This window comes from Mesoplodon mirus, assembly GCF_964341445.2.
Source record: "Mesoplodon mirus genome assembly, chromosome: 18".
Lineage (NCBI taxonomy): Eukaryota > Metazoa > Chordata > Mammalia > Artiodactyla > Ziphiidae > Mesoplodon > Mesoplodon mirus.
Window position 1 is genome coordinate 811,072 of NC_138994.1, and position 12,282 is coordinate 823,353.

Below are 12,282 nucleotides of genomic sequence, written 5' to 3' on the forward strand. Positions count from 1 at the left end.
TTTCCTTCTGGATCCGACGTCCCCGTCCCGCAGCCCAAGGCAGGTCTCCCTTCCCAACCACCAGGGGCTTGGGTTTGGGGGCGCAAGAGCGTGTTGATTTCGGAGAGGGGGAGCCAGCGGCGCGGCGACGCCAGGCGCAGCCATCCCCCGAGCCGTGTTGGCGTGCGGGTCACGTGCTGCCCCCGCCCCGCCGCGGGTTGCCTGCCGGAGGCCAGGGAAGCCCGCGCGACGCGCCCCCAGCCATAAAGGCTGGAGCAGAGAGCCCGCGGGGGAGGGGAGGCAGCTGGGACAAAGCGTGGCGCGGCTGAGCCCGCTGCGGCCCGAGTACTGGCTGAGGACAGACGTCAGCTTCAGAAGGGACTCCATTAACAAATGGAGGGGACCCCCACGTCCCAAGCGTCAGCCTCCCATCCCTCCCCCGGACTTCTGCCTTGACCTGCAGCGCACCCTAAGGTGGCCTCAGGCGTGGGAACCTGCCCACCACCCCCACCTCCGCGCCCCAGGCACAATTCCTGAGGCTGAGGAGTGAATGAAAAGTAAACCTCTCTCTCTCCAGACCCTCCCTGTGGTCCCCTGAGGCCCAAGTGTGGTTGCAGGATGGAGAGAAGGTGACCGCCCATCTCTGGACCGAGCTAGGAAAAGAGGCGCTGGACAGCAGCGTGGCACGTGTGCCAGGTCCGCAGTGTCTCGGGGTAGCCATGGCCCTTCCTCCAGAGGAGAAGGGGGAGAGCAATACGGGAAAGACCCTGGCAGGGTGGCCTCCCCTCTCCGGACCCAGAGCCAGGGATACTCACTGGGCCAGGAAGCAGGGGTGGCTGAGGGCGGGGCTTGGCCTGAGAAGGTCTTCGCCTTTATCTGGGAATTTTGGCTCAACCGAGGTTGTGAGGAGGAGACAACGCCGCTCCTCTTCATGAGCCTGAGAGTGACCTCGATCCCTCCGAAACCCTGGCTCCTGGGGAGGGTCCCCACACTTCAGTTGTGTGGGGATGGGCTTGCAAGGGCCTGCCTTCCTCATAGACTAGCTCACAGACTCTGATAGCCCAGCCCAGGGAATGTGGGGTGCTAGGGAGTATCCCAAGTCTGGGTACCAAGCCCTGCTTGGGAGACTCTGCTACTAGCTTGCTGGGTGACCCTGGGTAAGTCATTTCTCCTCTGTGGGCCTGTGAAGTGAGGAGTGGATACTGATCTTGCAGGCCCTTGCACTTTCCTTGCTAGTTTGAGGATCCTGGAGGGGGAAGGGTGGGATGAGTCCCCCCCTGAACTTTGCTCCAGACTCAGCTTTCCACGCACTGAGCTTTCCTGACTTCCCAGACATAGATGTCGTGGAATCACAGCCACCAGTTTCAAGATATCTCCCCCATGCCAGGCTCTTCAAGGACGTTATCTCTGCCCTCAAAATCAACCTGCAAGGAACAGGCATGCCTTGGAATGTGTCTCTATTTTTACGGATAAAGAAATTGAGACCCAAAGCGGTTCAGCTACTTGTCCAAGGTCAAGGTGGGCTCAGTGAACACAAGCCAAGGCTCTGTCTATACTCAGTTTGTGGCTTTGGGCAAGTCACGGGGCCTTTCCAGCCTCAGTCATCTTTAAAATGGGAATAATACTAGCCTCACACAGAGGGCTGGGGTAATCACTGAGTACAGTAGCACAGAACTGGTACTCGACCAGTTTTCAGTGATGGTTAGTTTCTTTTTCCATCCTCTTCTTCCTCCTGTGTCTACACTCTGAGACCTTCCTCTGCGTTAGGTATTGCAAACCTTTAGAATTACTTTTCATCTCTGCAAAGCCTTGAGAGCTGTGGTAGGCACTGGTTCCAAGCAAGGTGAGGAGGGCCGGGGGAAAGAAAAATGGAACTGCCCGATGTGAGAGTTCCTGAGTCCGGGTAGCAGATCATGGTGACCAGAATTCCTGGGTCACTTTGAGGGAGTAGGTAGCTGGGCACATGGGCCATCCATGCCCTCCAACTTTCCTCCCTCATCCGTCAACCAACTCAGTTCCTCATGGCTCCCCAAGGGGCTTTCTGCCTGATCCGAGCATATCTGCGTGTGCTGCACATGACTTGCATGATTTATGGCCCCTGTGATTTTGCTCATGCCTTTGGCTACCCTGAGAAAGCCCTTAGGCCTTCCCCTTTGCCAATTTCCTTCCCTTCCTGTGCTTCAAAACCGGTCTCATACTGTAAACATAATTTATTGATTTTTTTAAAACTTCTTAGCATCAACCTATGAAAAAGTCCAGAAGACATAACTGAAGTTAGGGAACAGAATGTAAATGCTACAAAACTTGGAAGTCACACTTGACAGTAGTGTTGAGAGATAAGGGACAGGTGATGAGCGTGGAGGCAGATACTCTTACCTGACAAACTGAGGTGTCAAGAGATCCTGTTTATTGATGATGGAACATGAAATAAAGGAATGTGTCATTTAAAGTTACAAAACAACCAGTGTACGTACAAAAATAGCAATAAAACTATATTAGAAGGACATGAGGAGGAAAGGTGGGAGTGTGAATCCTTACCTTTTAAACAGAAAATCAAGAAATGTCTGAATAAGTATATTGTTTAGAGGTAAATAACAGAAGATAAAACAGAAACAGTTAAAGTAATTCAAATGGTTCCCTTTGGACTTTTTTTTTTTCTGGCATTTCTATAACTTTATTTGACAATCAGCAGTTAGTTCTCATCCATGTTAACTGTCTGCAGATTTTTGAAGGTGGTGACAGGTACACAGGTAACCAACGTATAGAGCTTGTCTGGTGAATCTTCATCTTTATTATGTTTTCTGGACAACCGCACACGGATACGGTATGGGACATTCCTTATTCCTTTGGCCCAGACAGTTTTGTTGAGCCTAGTGTCAATGCGTACATCTGGAGTGCCCATCTCCTTCATGGCAAATTTCCAGATTTCTTTGAGTGCCTGAGGGGCACGCTTCTTGACACCCACTCCAGGGATGCGCTTGTGAACGTTCATAGTGTATGTACTCTGGTCACCACCTCGCTGATGGCTGACCGGCCCTTCTTCTTCTCGCTGCACTTTGCAGGAGCCATCCTGCCGGGCTGGGGTTGGAAAGGATTCCCTTTGGACTTGAATAGACATTTCTCCAAAGAAGATGTATGAATGGCCCACAGACACATGAAAAGGTGCTCAACATCACTGGTCACTAGGGAAATACAAATCAAAACCACAGTAAGTTACTACCTCACATGCTTTAGGATGGCTACTATCAAAAAACAGAGAACAACAAGTGTTGGCGAAGATGTGGGGAAATTGGAACACTTGTGCATTGCTGGGGGGAATGTAAAATGGTGCGGCGGCTGTGGAAAACAGTATGGCAGTTCTTAAAAAAATTAAGAACAATTACCACACGATCCAACAATTCCCCTTCTGGGTATGCACCCAAAAGAATTGAAAAGTAGGGACTTGAGTAGACATTTGTACATCAATGTTCGTTGAAGCATTATTCACAATAGCCAAAGGCAGAAGCAACCCAAATGTCCGTGGATGGATGCATGGATGGATGGATGGATAAACAAGATGTGGTGTATACAACAGAATATTATTCACCCTTATAAAGGAAGGAAATTCTGACCCATGCTACAAGGGTCAACCTTGTAGCAACATTTAAGGTATGCTAAGTAAGATAAGGACAAATGCTACATGATTTCACTTATATGAGGAATCTACAGTAGTCAAATTCATAGAGACAGGAAGTAGAATGATGGTTGCCAGGGGCTGCAGGGAGGGGGAACAGGGACTTATTGTTGTAGGGTACAGGATTTTAGTCTGGGAAGATGGAAAAGTTCTGGAGATGGGTGATGGTGATGGTTACAAACAACGTGAATGTACTACTACTTTTTGTTAAAAAGCCTTTTTCTTGTTTTATTTTCCTAAGACGGTGTACATGTTCTCTCTTAATAAATTTTTTTATTAACAGCCCAAGGGAGGCATCCTGACTAGCGCCATTGATCGTTTACAGAGACTAGCATGTTTCATGAGGTTTTCAATGAGTGCCAAGGGGTAATATAGGCCTGCAGTCGGCCTCGGACTCAGGTCTGCGAAGAATCCAGCTCTGCCGCCTTTCCTCTCAGTGACCCTGAGCAAAGTTCTTTTCTCTGGTGTAATTTTTCAAAGCTCTCTGTTGTAAATGACTGTTTCCAAGTAGTATATGAAGAATGTCTCTTTCAAAGAAATTTCTTCATTGTAAGTCTGAGAAGGGAGCTGTCTAATAAGGGATGCACTAGTCATGAAGGAAAGGTGGGAAAAAAGACACTGCAGGCAGCCACATAAAGAAGAAAAAGGAGGATGAGGAAGGGAGTTTTAATTTTGAAAGAAGAGATGACAGTGACTTGACACATGATGCCTATACTCTGCCAATCAGATCCAGTAGCCAGTATCAAAAACAAAACGAAACAAGCAAAAACACAGGGCTGATAAAAATTGTTCTAGGGGCTTCCCTGGTGGTGCAGTGGTTGAGAGTCCGCCTGCCGATGCAGGGGACACGGGTTCGTGCCCCGGTCCGGGAAGATCCCACGTGCCGCGGAGCAGCTGGGCCCGTGAGCCATGGCCGCTGAGTCTGCGCGTCCGGAACCTGTGCTCTGCAGCAAGAGAGGCCACAACAGTGAGAGGCCCGCGTACCACCAAAAAAAAAAAAAAAAAAAAAAAATTGTTCTAAAAACGATGTTTCTGCACATATATACAATGGAATATTACTCAGCCATAAAAAGAAACGAAATTGAGCTATTTGTAATGAGGTGGATAGACCTAGAGTCTGTCATACAGAGTGAATTAAGTCAGAAAGAGAAAGACAAATACCGTATGCTGACACATATATATGGAATTTAAGAAAAAAAAAATGTCAAGAACCTAGGGGTAAGACAGGAATAAAGACACAGACCTACTAGAGAATGGACTTGAGGATATGGGGAGGGGGAAGGGTAAGCTGTGACAAAGTGAGAGAGTGGCGTGGACATATATACACTACCAAACGTAAAATAGATGGCTAGTGGGAAGCAGCCGCATAGCACAGGGAGATCAGCTTGGTGCTTTCTGACCACCTAGAGGGGTGGGATAGGGAGGGTGGGAGGGAGGGAGACGCAAGAGGGAAGAGATATGGGAACATGTGTATATGTATAACTGATTCACTTTGTTATAAAGCAGAAACTAACACACCATTGTAAAGCAATTATACTCCAATAAAGATGTAAAAATAAATAAATAAATAAATAAATAAAATAAAAACGATGTTTCTGATTTTCAAGCTGAAAGTGGAAATAAGGAACTCGTTCTGAACTGCTGTGTAAAGTAAAATTATTTGATCACAACTAATGATGGCAGACACAGACAGTCATGATCTTAAACAATCAGTATTTTCTTGCTGACAACTCAAAATTGAAAAAACTAAAGAAACTGCAATCCCAGCAGCTGCCAAAAGTTGTGAAAGCCTTGCTTTCATAAAGAGTGCAGTACAAAAATCTTTCTTCAGACGATGTAATTTTAAACTTTTCTTGGGTCAAATTCAAGAGCTAAAGTCATCTGTCAAGACTTGAATAAGACCCAGTGTTATCAGACCAAATCTAATTTATCTTCCTTTACTCAATCACTGGTTCAACAGACATTCCCTGAGTGCCCACTAGGTACCAGGCACAAGGCTCGGCTCTCAGGCTGCAGATATGAACAAGACAGGTGGGGCTTCCCTGGTGGCGCAGTGGTTAAGAATCCGCCTGCCAATGCAGGGGACACGGGTTCGAGCCCCGGTCCGGGAAGATCCCACATGCTGCGGAGCAACTAAGCCCGTGCGCCACAACTACTGAGCCTGTGCTCTAAAGCCCGCGAACCACAACTGAAGCCCATGCGCCACAACTACTGAAGCCCGCGCGCCTAGAGCCTGTGCTCTGCAACAAGAGAAGCCACCACAATGAGAAGCCTGGGCCCCACAACAAAGAGTAGCCCCAGCTCACTGCAACTAGAGAAAGCCCACGTGCAGCAGCGAAGACGCAATGCAGCCAAAAATTAAACAAGCAAACAAATAAATAAAAAATAAGACAGGTGTCTGCTCTCAGGGAGCTCACTGTCTAGTAGAGAACACCAACCCTGAGACTGATGGTGGCATGTGGTGTGGCCAGTGCCATGGGAGAAGGGAGAGAGGGGAAAGGCACCTACACCAAGTGTGTCACCGAAGGTCTCTTAGAGGTCTGAGCTGAGTGAGTAGTGTATTAGTTTCCTAACACTGCTGGAATAAATTATACAAGTTTAATGGTTTAAAACAACAGAAATTTATTCTCTTACAGCTCTGGAGGCCAGAAGTCTGAACTGAGTCTTATGGGACTAAAATCAAGGTGTTTGCAGGGCTAGTGCTTTCCAGAGGTTCTGGAGAGAATTGTTCCTTGTTGCTTCCAGCTTCTGGTGCCTCCAGACATCACACTCATCTCTGCCTCCTTGGTCACATTGCCTCCTCCTCTTCCATGTCCAATCTCCCTCCGCCTTTCTTATAAGGACACTTGTGATTACATTTAGGGCCCACATGGTTAATCCTAAAAAATCTCTCCATAGCAAGATCTTTAATTTGGTTACATCTGAAAAGTCCCTTTTGCCATATAAGGTAACATATTCACAGGTTCCAGGGATTAGGACATGGATAACTTTGGGAGCCATTATGCAGCCCACCCCAGATAGGATTGGGAGGGGAAACTGTGGACGGCCAATGGGATGTTTATAGGGGGAGAGTATATAAATGGGAGTGTGGAGAAAGCATACGTGAAGGCAGGGAGCACATACATTCTGGAAGTTACTAGTATTGTTAATGGGAGTGCTTTTTTGGGAGTAGTGGGAGGCAAGGCAGGGCCTTATGAGAGAGGCAGGCAAAGTGTATAATGATTACAGATTTTATTTCCAGCATGCCCTTAGCTGGCAGGTGGTATGTGGTAGGTACTCAATATATTCTGGGAGATTTGAGTCAAATGAATGACTCAAACAAGTTATATTCTTAGAATGCCTACTATATATTTGTTGGAGGTATAAATAGAAAAAGAATCTCCATTTGGTGGTATTCAAACCCTATGACCAATAAGTGAGGCCTTTCAAGGCCCAGGCAGTATGTCAGTATGCTTCCAGATGCTGGTACCATGACCTAAGCTAATCCATCTTGCCACTCTGCCACTCTCCGTGTACAGACAATGTCTTCTTCCCTGATGGTCTCACCATGGCAGTTCCAGGCATCACACACAGACAGAATCAGCAGAGAAGCATAGCAGCCTTTGATTAGCAAGGAAAGCCTTTCTCTTGAGCTCCTCAGCCAACTCCCTGGGGTTCAATCATTGTTATCCCTGCCAACAATTCTAATGCAACCAGGGCATGGGGTAGCCATAGGGCATCAGTGGAAAGAGCTCACTTTTGGTCAGGGTGATCAGGCAAGTATTTCTGGAGGAGGTGGCATCTAGACTGTGCCTTGAAGGATGAAAAGGATGGTGACAGTGGAGAGGGAGGAAAGGGCATTCTAAGCCGAATGGCATGAACAAAGAGGAGGAGGTGGAAACATACAAGTGTTGACTGGTTTTACAGGAATTATTTTTTAAAGTGCCTTCTAGGGACTGAGAACTTTGTGTATGTTTTCCCATTTAATCCTTATTCCAAATATAGCTTCCTCTATAGGTGGAAATTTATGATTGAGGAAATCCAGGATTGGAGAGATTCTGTGATGTGTCCAAAGTTGGCAGAACCAGGACTTGATCTCAAGTTATCTCCAACCTACAGTGATTTTATTCATTCATTCATTCATTTTTTGTTTATTTACATTAAACTTTTCTGCATTATAATTTATTATAAAATTATAATACATGTAACCAGTGTTCAAGGTAAGCAAGGTTAAAAGTGTGGTTATTCCATACCTTTCCCAAGCTCTTATACACATGGAGACATATGTAAAGGTTTCTTCACCTCTCCCTTTATGTATTTTTTCCAAAAAATGAAATCATCCTGGAAAATTGATGAAATCTGAATAAGGTCCATAGGTTGATAACAGTATTGATCAGTATTAACTTGTTGATTTTTATAACTATCCTGCGGTTATATAGAGTTGTACTTGTACTTGGGAGAGACAAACTGTTGTATTTATGGATGAAGGGATATCATGTCTGCAACATACTCTTAAATAGTTCAGAAATATGTATATATTTTTGTAGTAAAATGTTAACAGTTGGGAAATTTGGGTGAAGGGTATCCAGGAATTCTTCCTTCTATCCTTGCAACTTTTCTTTAAGTCTGAAATAAGGTCAAAATTTTAAAATTTTTAAAAATGAGATCATGCCATGCATCGTACTCAGTGACTTGCATGTTTTGCTTGAGCATATACAACAAACATTTTTTTTCCAGGTCAATACATGTAGTTCTATGAATTCTCTTTAATGGCTACATAATGTTCCACAGTGAGGTTCCATTGTGTAAATACATTCTAATTTGTTCAACTACTCCCCTTTTTATGGATTTGACTTTAAATACAATGTTACTTGTATATTAAGGACTCCTGTAAGTTTGTATCTGTTTCCACACTCTCTATGTTGTTCCACTGATAACTGCCCATGACAGTGCTATACTGTTTTGAGTTTTCTTATAAAATCAAATATCTGGTTGGACAGGACCCTCATGGCTATTTTTTAATTTCATGAAGTGTTTTTGGCAATTCTCATACACATACCCTCCCATATGAATTAGATTTTTTCCATCTTATATGCATTTTAAGATCACTTTTACCTAGTTCTAAAAACAAAACAGAAATCTTTTGGGGGGTTTCCCTGGTGGCACAGTGGTTGAGAGTCCGCTTGCCGATGCAGGGGACACGGGTTCGTGCCCCGGTCCGGGAAGATCCCACGTGCCGCGGAGCAGCTGGGCCCGTGAGCCATGGCCGCTGAGCCTGCGCGTCCGGAGCCTGTGCTCCGCAACGGGAGAGGCCACAACAGTGAGAGGCCCGCGTACCGCAAAAAAAAAAAAAAAAAAAAAAAACCTTTTTGGGATTTCTAATTGCAATTACTTTAAATTTGAAGTTTACTTTGGGATGGACTCGTTTATAGGAACAGGGTTTATCTCTCTACATGTGGAATTATTTAAAGCAAATCTATGTAAATAAGTAAGCTATATATACAGAGATCATGTGCCTTATAAAGCTCTTTGGGGCCTTTTTCAAGGGCTCTCTGAGTCTGACTTGTTTTCAGCCCACCTCTGGCTGTGGGTTGAAGCATGGAAGGGGCCAACTGCCCTCAGAAAGGTTGACGTCACTGCATGGTGCCATTCAGCTCTTTCCTGCATGTATCTCTCTGTGGGTCCTTGACACACTTTCCCATTTTATAACCCCGTTCGACAGAAGGCGCAACAGAAGCTTGGAGTGCTGGGTCAACTTGCCAGGATCGCACTGGACCTAGCAGCGGCAGCACTGGCCTGATGCCCCCGGGTTTGCCAGGAAGCTGCTTCCCCCGTCCTGGTCCTGAGCTTTGTCTTCTCAAGGGCTAGGCCACCTGCGTTCTCTTTGGCAGCTGCTCAGACAACCTCAGTATCCTGACACAAGGTGGCACTCCGTTTGAGGAGCTGCAGCGCAGGGCTAGTCTATCGTTCCTGAGGAAAACGCTGTCAACAGGTAACAGGCTTCGCTGTCTCATGAAGCTGTGGTTTTCCAGCCTCAGGGAGTCCTTCTCCAAGCGAAGAGCTGCTGTCAGTTCCTCACTCTGCTTCCCTGGGCTGCATCTCTGCCTGCCTGAATCTCACCCATTCTTTTTATTTATTTATTTATTTATTTATGGCTGCGTTGGGTCTTCGTTTCTGTGCGAGGGCTTTCTCCAGTTGCGGCGAGCAGGGGCCACTCTTCACCGCGGTGCGTGGACCTCTCACTATCGCGGCCTCGCGCTGCGGACGGAGCACAGGCTCCAGACGCGCAGGCTCAGCGGCCATGGCTCACGGGCCCAGTCGCTCCGCGGCATGTGGGATCCTCCCAGACCAGGGCTCGAACCCGTGTCCCCTGCACCGGCAGGCGGACTCCCAACCACTGCGCCACCAGGGAAGCCCCATCTGACCCATTCTTCAAAGCCCAACTTAAATGCCACTTCCTCCATGGAGCCTTTTCTGATTTTTTCCTTCCTCCCAGGCTCCTCCTCCCTGCCATGCTGGGTATGACCCACCTTTTTCCAAATACACTCACTTGCTATGACTGTCCTTAAAGAGATAAATAGTTGACTTCTCTGAGCCTTAATTACTTTCTTTCTAAAACTGAAATAATATCTGCCTTTTATATCTGGCTGTTATGAGTTGAAAGAAGTACTATACGTAAGTCACAGTCCTAGGCACACAGAACGCTCTTACATATGTTAGCCTGGTGTTATCACACTCAAATGTACACCCGCACAGCCCTGCACATTCACATGCAGATTTTCTCCGTATGTGTTAGGACCCTTATTCTTTCTACCTTCTATAATAATTATGTGTGTAGGTTCCTGGGGTGGGGGTACGGAAATAGGGTATAGTGAAAAGAGACAGGATTTGGAATTAAAAATTTGGGTCTTCCCCTCAACCAGCTGTGTGACTGAGGTCAAGTTTACTTCTCCCTGAGTTTCTTCCTTCATAACAGAGAGATAACAAAAAAAATGTGCTTCATAGTCTCTTCATGTATCAATACATTATCAAAATAAGACTGGTGTATATGTATAGCTGATTCACTTTGTTATAAAGCAGAAACTAACACACCATTGTAAAGCAATTATACTCCAATAAAGATTTTTTTTTAAATTAATTAATTTATTTATTTATTTATTTATTTATTTTTGCTGCGTTGGGTCTTCGTTTCTGTGCTAGGGCTTTCTCTAGTTGTGGCAAGTGGGGGCCACTCTTCATCGCAGTGCGCGGGCCTCTCACTATCGCGGCCTCTCTTGTTGCGGAGCACAGGCTCCAGACGCGCAGGCTCAGTCGTTGTGGCTCACGGGCCTAGTTGCTCCGCGGCATGTGGGATTCTCCCAGCCCAGGGCTCGAACCCGTGTCCCCTGCATTAGCAGGCAGATTCTCAACCACTGCGCCACCAGGGAAGCCCAATAAAGATGTTTTTTTTTTTTTTTTAAAAAAAGGATGCTTAAGGGCTTTAGAGATTGCCAAGTGCTAATAATGTATTGTTACCCAATTGCTCTTGTCTATTTCCCAGAAGCCTAGAGCACAGTGCCTTGCTGGGGATGGGGAGGGGTGCACACAGTGATTTGTTAAACGAGTAGGCCATGGCACTGACTTCTTTTGGTCTTCATCATTCCCCTCTGAGAGAAGTTTTAATATCCCCATTTCAAAGAGAAGCAAACTGAAGCTTGGAGTGGGTAAAGTGCCTCATGCATTCATTCAACAGACCCCTGAATGAGCAACGACCCTGCATCAGATTCTGGGGATACAAAAACGAAATCCCTGCCATCACAACCCAGAATGGAGGAAAGAGATGTAAAGGTAAGTAGAACACCAGGTGGATTACAGGTGATAGCTAGTAGCTATCGGGTCCTTGCTAAGTGCCAGACATGCCGTAAGCTCTCCATGTGTTTACTCCTTCCATCCCCCCCAAACTCTATCAGCCAGGTACCACTGTTATGCGTGTTTCTCATGTATCCATAGATGAAGCATGGTGATTGCTTAAGGATTCATAAACCTCAGGGAAGTTTTCCTGAAGGACTAGGAATTAGCTAGGCAGAGAAGGTGGGTGGAGAAGGCGGGGCCGTTTCAGGAGGGGGAAAGGTTTGGAGGCCACCTATTGGAAGCCTCCACAGCATCCCAGGCAGGGGCTGGTCAGGAGGCTGCAGGAGCACGCACGGCTCAGTGTAGAAGAGAGAGTGGTCCATATTCTACAGGTAGCTATTTGAAGAGCTTTAAGCAGAGGAGAGACTTGGCTAGATTTTTAGGAAGATCATCTGGGCAGCTGGGTGGAGGTGGATGGAAGGGAGAGAGACTCAGAATAGTAATCCAGGCTCAAGTTGATGGTCGCCTGGACCAGGGCTTGGGGCAGTGAGGAGGAGATGAGAGAGAGAGGCAAAGTTTTCCGGATCATGATGGTTTGGGGATCGTTAGAGGACAGAGAGCAATTCTGAAGGACACCCAGTTTCTGCTGCTAATCCAGGGGGATGGGGGAGATCTGCTGAGGTCAGTTTTGGATGGAGCCCAGGTCTTCTGGCCCCCAGTCTTTTCGCCTCCTGGCGCTGCCAGCGACGACTGCCCGCGGGCGTGCCCTCCCAGCACCAGGGAACGCAGCTGCTCGGCCGGCGACTGAACTCAGAGCCGGA

General features: G+C 46.7%; 1 protein-coding gene and 1 pseudogene across 2 annotated transcripts in view; one reads left to right on the plus strand and one right to left on the minus strand.

Moving 5' to 3' along the window:
- Positions 1-12,282, plus strand: part of COL1A1 (collagen type I alpha 1 chain) — a 239,087-nt gene that overhangs the window by 60,060 nt on the left and 166,745 nt on the right. The gene's annotated exons all lie outside the window — the stretch shown is intronic.
- Positions 2,655-3,185, minus strand: LOC309793797 (large ribosomal subunit protein eL31-like; annotated as a pseudogene). Its single transcript has one exon. The product of its transcript is annotated as a large ribosomal subunit protein eL31-like (transcript).